Source organism: Podarcis vaucheri (genome assembly GCF_965113315.1).
Source record: "Podarcis vaucheri genome assembly, chromosome: Z".
NCBI lineage: Eukaryota > Metazoa > Chordata > Lepidosauria > Squamata > Lacertidae > Podarcis > Podarcis vaucheri.
Window position 1 is genome coordinate 50,596,209 of NC_138758.1, and position 15,120 is coordinate 50,611,328.

The 15,120-nt window shown below is 46.6% G+C and overlaps 1 long non-coding RNA gene across 1 annotated transcript; it reads left to right on the forward strand.

Moving 5' to 3' along the window:
- Positions 1-456: 456 nt before the first annotated feature.
- On the forward strand, positions 457-10,377 carry LOC309524442. The gene is made up of 2 exons (XR_014215929.1): positions 457-661; positions 10,208-10,377. It is a non-coding gene; the product is annotated as an uncharacterized lncRNA (long non-coding RNA).
- Positions 10,378-15,120: the final 4,743 nt, after the last annotated feature.

A 15,120-nucleotide genomic window follows, 5' to 3' on the forward strand; every position in this document is an offset into this window, starting at 1 on the left:
TATTTTATTGGAATCTTTTAAATAACTGTTTTTAACAATAAACTTTTTCTTTCGCTGCTTTGAGTTTTTATAATTTATGAATTGACTAAATCAATATCCCAACAAGCCTTGGAGGCAGGCTGTGGACCAGCCACGCACTTTCAGCCTAAGGCACCTTTGCCCAACCTGGGCTCCTCGTGGGGGTTAGGAACAGAAGGTGATTATTCAAGTAAGTTTTACTCAGAGTAAATCCTTTGAAATTAATGGACCTAGCTTGGTCATGTTAAGTGGATCTACTCTGAGTAAGGGACGCGGGTGGTGCTGTGGGTTAAACCAGTGTTTTTCAACCACTGTTCCGCGGCACACTAGTGTGCCGCGAGATGTTGTCTGGTGTGCCGTGGGAAAAATTGAAAAATTCGAAAGATTTTAAAAAAATAAATGTCAAATTTTCGCCCACTAGGCGGGCGCCGGACTGTGTCCACCCTATTTTCCATCCGTCCTGGGTGGGGATCAGATCGGATGGGATCGGATGAGAGCGGACAGGCGGTCCGCTCTCATCCGATTCCCCATAGAGAGCAGCGGGGCTCTGACATCTCCCTCTCTGCACACCGTGGTGGTGTGCCTCGTGATTTTTTTCATGAAACAAGTGTGCCTTTGCCCAAAAAAGGTTGAAAAACACTGGGTTAAACCACAGAACCTAGGACTTGCTGATCAGAAGGTCAGCAGTTCGAATCGCCACGATGGGGTGAGCTCCGTTACTCAGTCCCTGCTCCTGCCAACCTAGCAGTTCAAAAGCACGTCAAAGTGCAAGTAGATAAATAGGTACCACTCCGGCGGGAAGGTAAACCGCATTTCCGTGTGCTGCTCTGGTTTGCCAGAAGCGGCTTAGTCATGCTGGCCACATGACCCGGAAGCTGTACTTCTCGGCCAATAAAGCGAGATGAGCGCCACAACCCCAGAGTCATCCACGGCTGGACCTAATGGTCAGGGGTCCTTTACCTTTACCTTACACTGAGTAAGATTTAGTTTAATACCTCCCACCATAATCCATACCTCTGGTCCTTCCCACTCAAGACTGTCTACACCAAGAATCTTCCACTGGGACCCACGTATAATTCAAACAGGCATTTGGGGGCCAAATTCAAAATTTCTAACCATCTGTTTGCTGCTGCTATTGCGACCTATTTTACAGCAGGCAAAGGCCTGTCAGTGAGTTCCAAACTAACAGTGAGATGCTCTCGAGGGTTTCAGAGCAGGTTTGGGCTGCCATACATCCAAAAGGCAGCACTTTGCTCTGGATCTTAAGCTCAACAACTTTCAGGGTGTCCTGGTTTTTACTTTTTGAAATACGGGAACCGTAGGGAGGTTAAATAAGTTGGAGTGCTTGTTATTAAATGTACCAAGAAAAATGTTATATAATACTGTTTTATAATTTATGACTGTTTTATAATTTATGATAATTTAGAATTTAAATGTATTTTCATGTAATATTTGATACTTCCAGCTGATGAAGGTGAATACATTGAAACAGGGCCCTGTCCTTATTTCTGATCCATAAGTGACTTCTGAGTTCTGCTCAGTGATTGAAACTAAGAGACCTCTGTGTGGAATTTGACTATGGACTAACATAAACTTATCTCTACTCATAAACTCTTATCTCTAATTCTTTAACGAATTATTGTGTTATACATATCTTTATGAGTTTGAGTTTGCAATCTCTGTTAGAGTTTGTAATCTCTATTTGAATTTGTAATCCTTGTCAGAACACATACTTTTTAATGGATTAGTTTTTGTTACTATTGACTATTGATTTGCGAGTAGGGACCACTCCCAATATTGAAACTTACATTAACCGTAGGGAGGTGGTATTCCCGGCCCCACCTGGAGATGCCACTGGGGGGTTCAACCTGGAACCTTCTGCATGCAGGTGCTCTACTGCTCTACTATCACCCTTTCCCTGAGAGCAGGGAGTCCCTCAACATGGAGGTGGGTGGGGGGAGGCAGAGGCTCCCCATCTCTGCCCTACAAAATGATGGGGGTTCCCTCACGTATATGAAGGCTGCCTGCCCCCACTGCCCCAGCAGTAAATAGCCACAACCAACAGCTACATAAACAGAGGTCTCATCCACACCAGACATTTAAAAGCACTCTTATACCACTTTTAATTGCTACTTCTTCCCCCAAAGAATCCTGGAGACTTCGTTTTGTTTTTTAAAGGCATTGAGAGTTATTAAGAGGCCCCTCGCAGAGCAATAATTCCCAGCACCCTTACTAAACTGCAGTTCCCAGGTCCTAGTCCTACGTGCTAAAGATTGCACCCACACTGCCTCTGGTGAGGGTGTGAACAGAATGAGTTCAAAACCAGTTCCAGGCCATGTGGAGCAACTTCCTGCCCTATCTGCCAGTTTTGTTGTACCTTTCTTACCTTTCAGGTGAGATCCGCTAAGCCTAGGAAGGGAGGAGAGGGCCAGCCCTGCAGCTGCAAGGGATCATCACTGCAACTCAGGCCTGACACAGGAAACTTCATGCAGCTTTATGGGAATCATTTTTGGAAGCAGCAAGGTGCTGGATCATGCCAATGGCCCATTTAGTGCAGCGTCCAGGTCTCACTGCTGGAGACCAGCAAGCAGGATCACGCACAAGAGCCTCCTGCTCCATGAATCTGTCCAGTCCTCTTTCAAAGCCACCTACGTTGGCAGCCGTCACTGCCTTCTCCAGTGGGAGGGAGTTCCACAGATTAACTAAACCCCCAGCATGTCACTTCTTACTTGCCTTTTCTCTTAACTGAAAAGTCCTGAATGGGGTGGCTGGGGAACCACTCCGACTTCATCTCTGTTGCTCTTTTCTGAACCTTTCTGCTGCTGCTGCTGCTGCTGCTGCAGTAGTAGTAGTAGTAGTAGTAGTAATAGTAGTAGTAGTAATAATAATAATAATAATAATAATAATAATAGCCAGACCACAGCTCAGGCAACATCTTCCTAGCAGCAGCAATAATAATAATAATAATAATAATAATAATAATAATAATAATAATAATAATAATAATAGCAGGACCACAGCTCAAGCAACATCTTCCTAGCAACCTGGAAGCATTTATGCCTGTGAAATGGATCCCTTTTCTCCATGCCTTGCTGGGGATCTGCTGTGGCCAGCTACCCCGAGAGCAGATGATGGATTTGATTGCTGAGCAGCTGCTTTTTCCGGGAGGACGTCTTGGGTTTCGCTGTCCCAGACTTCCTGTCCAGCACCAGACTTGGCTTTTCATCTCTCCTTCCAAGCGGTCTGTCAGTGGCTCAGGAAACAACTGCCCTTCTCCAGAGGATGGCAGCAGGCGAAAGAGGCCACAGGCCAGCAAGGCTGGCAGGAGCCGGCAGAAAGAGAGAGGGTTTGTTGTATTTTTAATATTTTGTTGGAAGCCGCCCAGAGTAGCTGGGGAAACCTAACCAGATGGGCAGGGTATAAATAAATTACTACTACTACTACTACTACTACTACTACTACTACTACTACCAGGATTTCTGCTGTGGAGCAAAAAGCAGCATCATGGGGGAAAGAGGGAGGGAGGGGAGAGCCCCCAGACCTGATGGCCATCAATAGTGGTCAGCTAGAAGTTTTCAGTGCCCCCCCCTTACAAAACAACACATTGTTACTATTTTTAATTAATAAACAAAATTCACCAAAGATAAAAAAAAATAAGAAATGCTGTTACAGGAAGGTTGTAAACAGCATAATAAAGTTGGGCATTATTGTTGAATGTCAGTTTTTTCGGGGTCAGCGTTATTTATTTACTTCACTTTGTAGTGCGTATGGGACGCAGGTGGTGTTGTGGTGTAAACCACAGAGCCTAGGACTTGCCGATCAGAAGGTCGGCAGTTCGAATCCCCATGACGGGGTGAGCTCCCGTTGCTCCATCCCTGCTCCTGCCAACCTAGCAGTCCGAAAGCACATCAAAGTGCAAATAGATAAATAGGTACTGCTACGGCGGGAAGGTAAACGGGGTTTCCGTGCACTGCTCTGGTTCGCCAGAAGCGGCTTAGTCCTGCTGGCCACATGACCCGGAAGCTGCACGCCGGCTCCCTTGGCCAATAAAGCGAGATGAGTGCCGCAACCCCAGAGTCGGCCACAACTGGACCTAATGATCAGGGGTCCCTTTACCTTTACCTTTACCTTGTCTAATCCTCTTTTAAAGCATCTGAAAGCCAAGGGGAGAGAGCAGCTGCCATGTTAGGATACGACATACTCTGGGAACCTAAAACGTTTATGCTTGGTTATCCAAAATACAGTGGTACCTCGGGTTACATACGCTTCAGGTTACATCCGCTTCAGGTTATAGACTCCGCTAACCCAGAAATAGTACCTCGGGTTAAGAACTTTGCTTCAGGATAAGAACAGAAATCGTACGGCAGCAGCAGGAGGCCACATTAGCTAAAGTGGTGCTTCAGGTTAAGAACAGTTTCAGGTTAAGAGCGGACCTCCAGAACGAATTAAGTTCTTATCCTGAGGTACCACTGTATGTTATTTTAGAAAATGATGAAGAAATAGTTTTCAACCTTATAACTGCTTCCGAGATAATAATAGGAAATAATGGAGGGCTGGAGACATACGTCCTAGTACTCAGTCCTTTCCCTCCCCCCCCCCAAATGTTTAGGACTACTCTCATTTTAACTCAAGAAAACCACCATTTTATAGTTCAAATCGGGGAAAATAAATACAGTGCAAAAGTACGAAGATTCACAAAATGTTTAGGGGTATGCGTACCCCTGCGTCCCCCCAGAAAAAAGCACTGCTCCCGCTACATCTGAGTGCATTGAGAAAAATTGGTACAATTATTACCAAATAATACATATAAACCAGCCCAGTGAATTTATGGAGAAATTGGTATTTTTTTGGTGTGAGGGGTAAAGTTTTGCAACAAGTTCAACTATTGTCACAAGCCCAGAGATCTGGAACTATAAACCTGAACGCTTTGTAGCACTCACTCCGGAATATAGTTATAATGGAGAAAAGTACGTATAACTTCAGATTTCAACAAGGACTTAATCTCACTGTTTGCATGATTTGGCATTTCTTTATTACATGTACAGCGGAACCATTGTTTTAAACACTGTCCCCATCCCAGTCCTGAGAATCTGGAACTAGACTGACAATCAGATCCTGCTGATATCTGTTACTTGGAGTTTGTTATTTTAACTCATGTGCATCAGTACCCATTCTATGTGCCTATTTTGTAGTTTGGTTCTTCCGCCTTTACTTTTCTTCTGGTGTTATAATCGTTCTCTCTGTTTTATATGCACTATAAAGGTAAAGGTAAAGGACCCCTGACAGTTAAGTCCAGTCGCGAACAACTCTGGGGTTGTGGCACTCATCTCACTTTACTGGCCTGGGAGCCAGCATTTGTCTGCAGACCGTTTTTCCAGGTCATGTGGCCAGCATGACTAATCCACGAACCAGAGCAGCGCACGGAAACGCTGTTTACCTTCCTGCCAGAGTGGTACCTATTTATCTACTTGCACTTTGACATGCTTTTGAATTGCTAGGTGGGCAGGAACAGGGACTGAGCAATGGGAGCTCATCCCGTTGCAGGGATTCAAACCATCAACCTTCTGATCGGCAAGCCCAAGGCTCAGTGGTTTACACCACAACACCACCTGCGTCCCATAGGCAGAGTCCTAGGCTCTGTGGTTTAGATCACAGTGCCACCCGAGTCCCAATATATGTGGGCACCCACAATAATATAATTGTGGGGGCTAAAGGTAAAGGTAAAGGTACCCCTGCCCGAACGGGCCAGTCTTGACAGACTGTGGGGTTTGTGCGCCCATCTCACATTTATTGGCCGGGGGCCAGCGCTGTCCGGGGACACTTCCGGGTCACGTGGCCAGCGTGACATCGCTGCTCTGGCGAGCCAGAGCCGCACACGGAACGCCGTTTACCTTCCCGCTGGTAAGCGGTACCTATTTATCTACTTGCACCCGGGGGTGCTTTCGAACTGCTAGGTGGGCAGGCGCTGGGACCGAACAGCGGGAGCGCACCCCGCCGCGGGGATTCGAACCGCCGACCTTTCGATCGGCAAGCCCTAGGCGTTGAGGCTTTAGCCCACAGCGCCACCCGCGTCCCTATTGTGGGGGCTGGGCACCCACAAAGTCAATGAGAAAAGCTGGCAGGCAGACAAGCAGTTCCACTCCACCCTCCACAGCCACCGAGATAGGCAACAGAGACACGTGACATCACACACACCTGCCTGCGTGCACCCACAATCCTGAGGGTGAGTTGGCTCCCCTGCTAAGTTGCGAACCAATATATTAGCTATGTGATTTTACTCTTTTCTTCAACCAGGAAAATGCATGATCAGTAAGAAGACAGTCCCTGCCACCAGACTCTTAATCTAAATGACACGACACGAAAGGAAAAGAGATTGGGGAGAAAGAGGGGGAAAGCGAACCCGGGCACTTGTTCTGAGTTGCAAAGTTCTTGGGCCAGGGAGAAAGCAAGCTTGCTGCAGCAGCAGCTGCTTCTCTGGCCAGCAAGGGGGCAGGGGGTCTCCCCCATGCCATGATGCTATTTCCAGGAGGCAAAGGGCACAGCCTCCCAGTGTCCCTTAGACTCCTGGTCAATAGAAAGGTTCATCAGGAGGAGGGGCTGCGGCTCAGTGGTCAAGCACCTCCACTGAATGCAGAAGGTCCCTTGGCCTCCCCAGGTAGGGAATGGCCCCCAGCTGAAACCTGCTGTCAACCTGCTTGCCAGAGCTTAAGGCTTAAGGAAAAAATATATAACAGGCTAAAGAAGGGGTGAGGGAGACATACAGCCATCATTTAAATGTTTCGTTTTGCAGACTGGAGCTACAGCTGGTCTTTCCCATAGAGATGGTCAAAGACTCTATTGCTGCAAGGTTCTTACAAGCAATTTGTCCTCAAATATGATGCTCTACTGCCCTTCAGTGGCCGAATGTGGATTTGCAGCATGTCCTAATCCTGCTCTGTCTCCCTGAGCTGTTCACACTGTGCTGTTGTCATACATAATGGGCCCACTTTATCTTCTGCTTTCCGTGCTCGTATTTGTGCACCCCCCCCCCGCACACACACCCCAAGCCAGTGTTATAAGGATACAGCCTAGGACCCTCGTACCTACGGGACCGCCTCTCCCGGTCTGCCCTGCGGAGGACCTTAAGGTCCATAAACAGCAACACCCTAGTGGTCCCGGGCCCCAAGGAAGTTAGATTAGCTTCAACCAGAGCCAGGGCCTTTTCAACACTGGCCCCGGCCTGGTGGAACGGTTTGTCTCATGAGACCAGGGACCTGCGGGATCAGATTTCTTTCCACAGAGCCTGTAAGACAGAGTTGTTCCGCCTGGCCTTTGGCTTGGGATCAACTTGATCCCCTCCCTCTCTTTCCTTTTTTCTTTCTCCTTCTGTGATGGAACTTCTATCTGGGGACTTCCCTGGTTTTCTTCTGGCCCATGTAGGACCAGTCTGGATAGTTGGCCTTGGTGAAGATTTGACGTTTTCTCCCCCCAAAACAGTTTTTGATCTGGGCTTCCACTGAAATGAGGCTGCATTTTAAGTTGTATTTTAATCCTGTTTTTAAGTTGTATTTTAATCAATTGTTTTTATACCTGATGTTAGCCGCCCTGAGCCCGGTCTTAGCCAGGGAGGGTGGGGTATAAATAAAAATTATTATTATTATTATTATTATTATTATTATTATTATTATTATTATATCTCTCAAATATAGAATAAACATTCATAAATGTGTGCATATCTAAATATATAAAACATGTGTCTGAAATAGTACAGGAGAGCAATCCTGAAGCCATTTTGACTCTCCCAGTGACCTCAAATATTCCTCTGCAGTAAAGGATGCAAATGGCGAAAGCCTTCCCATTGTCTTTTCGCTTACAAATCCTGTCTTAAGGGTGTACTGCATTTGTGTATGAATAGTGTGAGCCTGTGAAGGATTTAGGAACCGAAGTATTAACCATCACAAAAGAATGGCCAGGCTGCCCAGGTAATGCAATCAGTGACCATTATCAGGTATCCTGGCAGACAAGATTTCTGCTGTAGACAGCCTCCTATGATGTATGCATGATGATTTTGGGGTGGCTAAGGGGTCTTTGGCTAAGGGGGTTAGGCAATGTCAAAAGTCTTTAAAAGTTCCTGGACACTTTTGTTCAGGGTCTCTCCCTCCTTGGAAAGAGTGGAGAGAACTCTGTTGCAACAGAAAAATGATTTGCCTTGCTTTCACTGCATCCTGCCTCCATCCATTCTTCTCTGGCTGATCATGGACTTAGGGGACTCAAAGTCCCATGGGGAGTTGGGCAGCAAAAGCAAAACCCCAATTTTTACGTCACCAGCATGACCTACAATGGAACTCACTGCCACAATACACAGTCTTTTTGCCGCTGAAGTTTTGCTATTTCGCTGTGCCTGTTTGTGGGCAGCTGGAATGATTTTGTTTTTATGCAGTACTTTTTGGCTGCTTTAAAAGGGGATTAGACACAGGGGGCAGGATGGCTGTGTGTGTAAAATTTTGGCATCGCACAGGGTGCTGCTGAAATTTGAAAGACCAAAGTCCACTTCTGCTGCCGGGCATCTCCCAGAGGCATCTTGTTTGTTTGCTTGCTTGCTTGCTTGCTTGCTTGCTTGCTTGCTGTATTTATGATCCACCTTTTCCCCCAAGGAGCTCAATGTGGCATGCATTAATTCTCCTCCTCATTTAATCCCCACAAAAGCCTTGTGAAGTAGACTATGCTGAGAGGCAGTGACTGGCCCCAGGTCACCCAGGGAGCTCCATGGCCGAGTGGGGGATTCGAACCCTGGTCCCCCACCTGGCACTCTAATCGCTATACTACTGTGAGACCGTTCCCAGTAGTGATGTATGGAAGTGAGAGCTGGACCATAAAGAAGGCTGATCACCGAAGAATTGATGCTTTTGAATGATGGTGCTGGAGGAGACTCTTGAGAGTCCCATGGACTGCAAGAAGATCAAACCTATCCATTCTTAAGGAAATCAGCCCTGAGCGCTCACTGGAAGGACAGATCCTGAAGCCACCTCATGAGAAGAGAAGACTCCCTGGAAAAGACCCTGATGTTGGGAAAGATGGAGGGCACAAGGAGAAGGGGATGACAGAGGACGAGATGGTGGAACAGTGTTCTCGAAGCTACCAGCATGAGTTTGACCAAACTGTGGGAGGCAGTAGAAGACAGGAGTGCCTGGTGTGCTCTGGTCCAGGGGGTCACAAAGAGTCGGACACGCCTAAATGACTAAACAACAACTGTGAGACCAGGATGCTGGACTAAATGTGCCTTTAGTCTGATCCAGCAGGGCTCGCCTGGTGCCCTTAAAATAATTTGTTAAATCGTGGCTTGGAGCTTCCACACCCACTAGCCCCCTAACCCATTAGACCTCTCCCCCCCCCCTGAGTCTTGCTCGGAATATCTCCTCACCCCATTCTCCCCATCTTTCACATGTAGACAAAAAATGTTGACCACCTGCTGTAGAATATTAGAGAGGGTTCCTTGCAAATTCTTGGCAAATATTCAAAATAGCTTTCCCAACCTCATTTGTATAAACGTGGAAGAAACATCAAATAGTTTATATACCAAAGGCCTTGGGGTATAAACCATCTGGCACATTTTGCAAACAGCATCCATCACAAATGCAAGAAAAGGAATTTCTAAAAACCCTTTTAGAGGATCCTGTCCACTTCAGCTATATTTATTTCTGTAACCACGACAGCAACTCTGTTAGGTACGTGAGGGTAAGGATTATATCTCAACATTGCAGACCAGCAATGGAGTGCTGGGAAAGTGAGGTTTGAGGCAGCTCAGTTTATGGGGTCATGGCTAAGTCACTGAGCTACATCAGCCCTCGACATTGGATCCTATGCATTTTATTTTATTTACTCTGAAGTAAACCCCATTGAGTTTTATTTGGGCTGGTTCCTAAGAAACTGTGCTGAGGTCTGCAGCCACAGTCAGATTTTAGATGGGAGGAAAGGGGCAACTCCATGTCATGAGACAAAGGTTCTTGACAGCAGAAGCAGTAAAATAATAAATAATAATAATATATTTTTTTTATACCCCACCCTTCCGGGTTCAGAAAACTGGGCTCAGGGCAGGTAACAACAAATTTAAAACACTTAATTGATGCAACAAAAAACAACATAAAATACAATATAAAACGTGAATAACAATATGTTATGTACTGAAGTTCTCACCCTGGGCCACCAGGAGTATCGTGTGGATAGTTTTCACTCAGGTCCACGTCAGTTATCTTAGGCGGGAAACCCTGGGTTGTTGTTGCTACAGTGTTGACAGCCGGCTGCCTATAAAAGCAGGCCGGCTGAGCTGTTTGCTGTTCAGTTCTGTTCCAGCTTACAAAATAAAGAGCTGCTTTGGAGAAATCGCTGTGTCGTCTGCCATGTCTACCCACTATTTAACACAATAAATTCTAAATTCAAAAATCAGTTTGGGGGGGGGGGGAATCCATCCAATAAACATTAGATGATCACCAGGGCTAGCTGGCTGAATTGGTCCTACTTGGGCCAGCGAGGAGGCCAGGGGAGAATTAGCTGTGGGATCCCAGAGCGGGTAATCTTCATAAAAAGGGGAGGGGGAGGGAAGGAAGGGGAATAAAAGATCAGGCTGAATTCAGATTAAAGGCCGGGCGGAACAGCTCTGTCTTACAGGCCCTGCGGAAGGAAGTTAAATCCTGCAGGGCCCTGGTCTCCTGGGACAGAGCATTCTTCCAGGTTGGAGCCATCACTGAGAAGGCCCTGGCCCTGGTGGAGGAAGCCTACACAATCATTCAAGCCTGCTAACTGTTAACTGTTAACAGCAAACTGCTAAGTCACTGTGACCCGTGACTCATCTTGGGTGATGACTCATTCTCCCTATAAAAGTAGCCAGTCTCTCTATGGGCCTCAGTCAGAGAGCTGTATGGATTGTGTATGGAGTAGTCTGTGGAATATAGTCATACCTCCTTTTGCGTCTGGGATTCGTTCTGGAGCCCCGGATGCTCAACGAAAGGGACGCTTGACAAAGCGCCACTCTGCGCATGCGCAAAGCGCAATGTAGTGCTTATGTCTGAAGCATGATTTATTGCTTCTGTGCGGGTGCGAGCAGCAAACCCGTTCCGGTATTCTGGGTTTGCCGCAGATGTTCTACGAAATGGACCCAACAGGGTGCGCTCAAAACGAGGTACCACTGTAGTGCTGTTGCTGCTGCTATGTAAAGCTAAGGCAGACAGAGTGCCTCCAGGACTCTAGTAAATCACTAGCTAAGACTGTGCGTCTGTGACGAGTCAGCTAGCTGCTATGAGCACTCTGTGTATGCTCTTTGACTATGCTGTTTCTGAACAAGTTTATTTTCTTCCATAAAGTTCTGTTTATGAAGAAGACTCTGTGTGGTTAATTTACCGTTGCACGACACTCCAAAGGGTACTTAGCCCTGCTCTCTCCTCTTGCTTCTGTGGCTTCTGGAGAAAGCTACACCAGGCGAACAGAAAAGCAGAGCAGCCCTGGAGAGGGATCAAAGGTGACAGACAACCTGAAGAGAAAACACTAACAAAGTAAAAAAACGGGAACAGAAGAGAAAACTGAAGCTGGTGGGGATTTTTGGTTGTGTGTGGGGTTTTTAAGGTGAGAAATGTTTCAACCTAGGAATGTTGTTTTCAAAGGATAAATAAGAAGCACCAGACCTAAATAACATTTTGGATGGAAGGCACAGACAAGGTTGCAAGTGCAGGGGCTCTCCTGAGCCTGATGGGGCTTTGACGCTAAACAGGCCAGACTCCTTTACACATCTGTAAACATTGCAGGCAGCAAGTCAGATGGCAGAGCAGTCTTGTCAGACAGCACAAGACGTGAAATGTGTATTTTGATTTGACAACGGTTACAGCTGGGTGGGTTATTTCTTGTTGCACTATTCTGTATATGGCAGGAAGATGGAGGACACAGAGCAGTTCTTAAGAGCAACAGCAGCAAAAGGTTTCCAGAGGCGAGGCCTGCATAGCTCTCTTTGCAAAACAGGGTAAAATACTGTTGTGTGACCCAATCCTTGGACTGAAGATCAGCGGAAACTGTGGTGTCTTCAGGATATATGGTTTTATTTACATACAACCTGAGCATAGGGTGGAGGGGCTCACAGCACTGACACTCCCGTAGTTCTTGTTTCCTCATTAGGTTTCCAGGGAAGCTCCCAAACTCAGCTTTGGATCCAACACAAAGCTTCCAGGGCCAGTGTGATAAGAATTTTAAAGTCTAAGATATATAATAAATGTTCATAAATGTACCAACCATGCACGTACATAGATCAGCACAGGAAGGCCGACCTGAAACCATTTTTAATTCCCAGACTGACCAAATGTTTTCTCTGCAAGGTCAAAGGAAAATGGAAAAGCCTCCCCATTTTCTCTTTCCTCACAAATCCTGTCTTAAGGGCACATTTAAGATATGAATAGGGTGTGAGCCTATGACCTGGCTCAGGAACTAAGTATTTATCATTACAAAAGACTGGCCAGGCTCCCCAGGCAATCCAGTCAAGTGACCATTAAACAGGTAACCTGGCAGACAGGAGGTAAATGAAACACTCATATTTCTGCTGTAGACCGCCCTTTCTGTGATGTAGGTATGATGTGTCGGGGGTGTGTCTTGAGCTCCACCCCTTCTGTGATGTATGTATGATGTTTCTGGAGGTGGTCTTGGACTCCAGGGAGGGAATTTAAAATATAAGGGCAGGCACACCTTGGTTCTAGGTTCCTCCACCTTCCCTGCGCCACTGCTTACCTACTGTTTACCACTGAATCAGAACAAATGTCCATCTGTGGAAAATCTGATACATGTTTGTTATCGTTCCATTGCAAACAGTGGAGAAAGAAGTGAGGTCACACAACAAAACTTATCAGACCTTTGCCTAGAAAGCCCAGGGCAGGGGGAAGGGAGTCTGTGGCCCTGTAGATATTCTTTGACCCTCAATTCCCGCCAGCTTGGTCGGAGGTGCCAGGGGCTGGAGCCCCACAGCGTCCAGCTGTGATGGAAGGCAGCTAGTAACATGCAAGCGTTTTGTCGCCACCGTTTCCATTCTGCTCCAGATGCAGCCAGCCACAACATTCTAGTTTGGGCGCCCAGACATGGCTTTTTAATCCACGCCTGAAATCAAGCCAGGAAGGCAGAAGTACCCAGAGCCAAGGGACAGCCGCCCAGCAAGACTAACACCAAGATCGGAAACATCTGGGGTGAGACAAGGCCATCGAGAGCACGCAAGGGGCCTGGAATGGCAGGGAAAGCAATTGCAGATGAGTCAGGATCTGCAGAAAGCCAGGGGGGCTCCCCTTGCACTCGATTCAGAAGCTGCGGCTGACAGGAGGGGCCCCTTGTCAGCATGTAAGCTCTCTGCTCAGAGACCTGCACTGGCTGCCCATTTGCTGCCACGACAAGTTCAGGATATTACAATATAAGCCCTTAACAGCTTGGGACCAGAGATCCTCTTACTCCATATACGCCCACACTACTAAATCAACACAATCTGCAGAGCTGGCACTGTTACAGGTGCCGTATGGCACCCATTCTGCATCCGTAAGAAATCAGCATCTTGGTGTGATGGCTCCCGCCCTTTGGAACTCTCTGCCTATTGACATGAGGCAGGTACCATCACTGTACTCTTTACAGAGCCTGCTAAAAACATTTTTGTTTAAACAAGACTATCTAGATACAATGGTACCTCGGGTTACAGACGCTTCAGGTTATAGACTCCGCTAACCCAGAAATAGTACCTCGGGTTAAGAACTTTGCTTCAGGATGAGAACAGAAATTGCATGTGGTGGCGCAATGGCAGCGACAGGCCCCATTAGCTAAAATGCTACCTCAGGTTAAGAACAGTTTCAGGTTAAGAACGGGTCTCCAGAACGAATTAAGTTCTTAACCCGAGGTACCACTGTATGCGGAATGTTTATATGTGTCTTAATCTGGTTTTTAGCTTATTTTTGATTTTAATTATTTTTTAAATAATTTTTTAAATGTTTTCAATAGCTGTTTTTAACTGTTTTTCCTGATAACTTTATTGTTTTGTATTTATATAAACCCCTTTGAGAATTATTTTTTTTTCAACACAATCAGTGGTATATCAATTTTATGAAACAAATGAATAAATACATAAATAGCCAGAAGGAGGCTTAGGCTGCCAGCCAGAGCTGGTTTTCTTCTGCTCCAGAGGGTAGGACCCGGACCAAGGGATTCAAATTGCAAGAAAGGAGATTCCAACTAAGTGCAGTACAGTAGACGCTCGAGTTGTGAACATGATCCATGTAGGATGTACGTTCACAACCCGCAGCGGCATGTCTGAGCACGGACAGGTTGTGATTCGACGCTTCTGCGCATGCGCAGAGCTCAATTTAGCGTTTCTGCACATGTGTGGCCACTGAAACCTGGAAGTAATAACCCATTCTGATACTTCTGGGTTTTGGTTGTCCGTAACCCAAAAAAACGCAATCTGAATCATCTGTAACCTGAGGTATGACTGTATTCAGAAGAACAGTAAGAGTCACTTGACAGTGGAATGGCCTCCTTTGGAAGCTGGTGGACTTCCCTTACCTGGAGGTTTTTTAAAGAGAGGTTGGACAGCCCTCTGTCAGAGATTCCTGCGTTGGAGGGAGCTAGATTACTCTTCGGGTCACTTTCTTCCAACTCTACAATTCTATGAGATCAAGGGCAGAACTGGTAGGGTTTTTTTGTTCTTTCTTTGTAAAGCCCAGGGGGATATCTTTAGAATTTTGTGAGTCTGGGGCCTAAAGGGTGTGGAATCAGTACCATAGCCACCTGGAACTGCAGAGGGAGACCTAACTTTGCATATGCTCAGAGTAGTCACCTTCACTTACTGAAGGCAGGTTCCGGGGCTGAGGGGAGCCTCACCTTGTCTCAGTTGGATAAGCAGGCATGAATTCCAGGGGAAAGTTTGCAAGAAATGCGTTTCACGGTTTGCTCTCTCTCTCTCCACCCCCCCTTCCTTCTGCCACCTTCTTCTCAAGGAACTGAGGGGGAGCAACATACCACAAGCCTGGCAAATCTGGAAATAGACTGCAGAGGGAGACCAAACTTTGCACATGCTCAGATAACACTTGTTATGTATTGAGGTTCTCACCCTGGCCACCA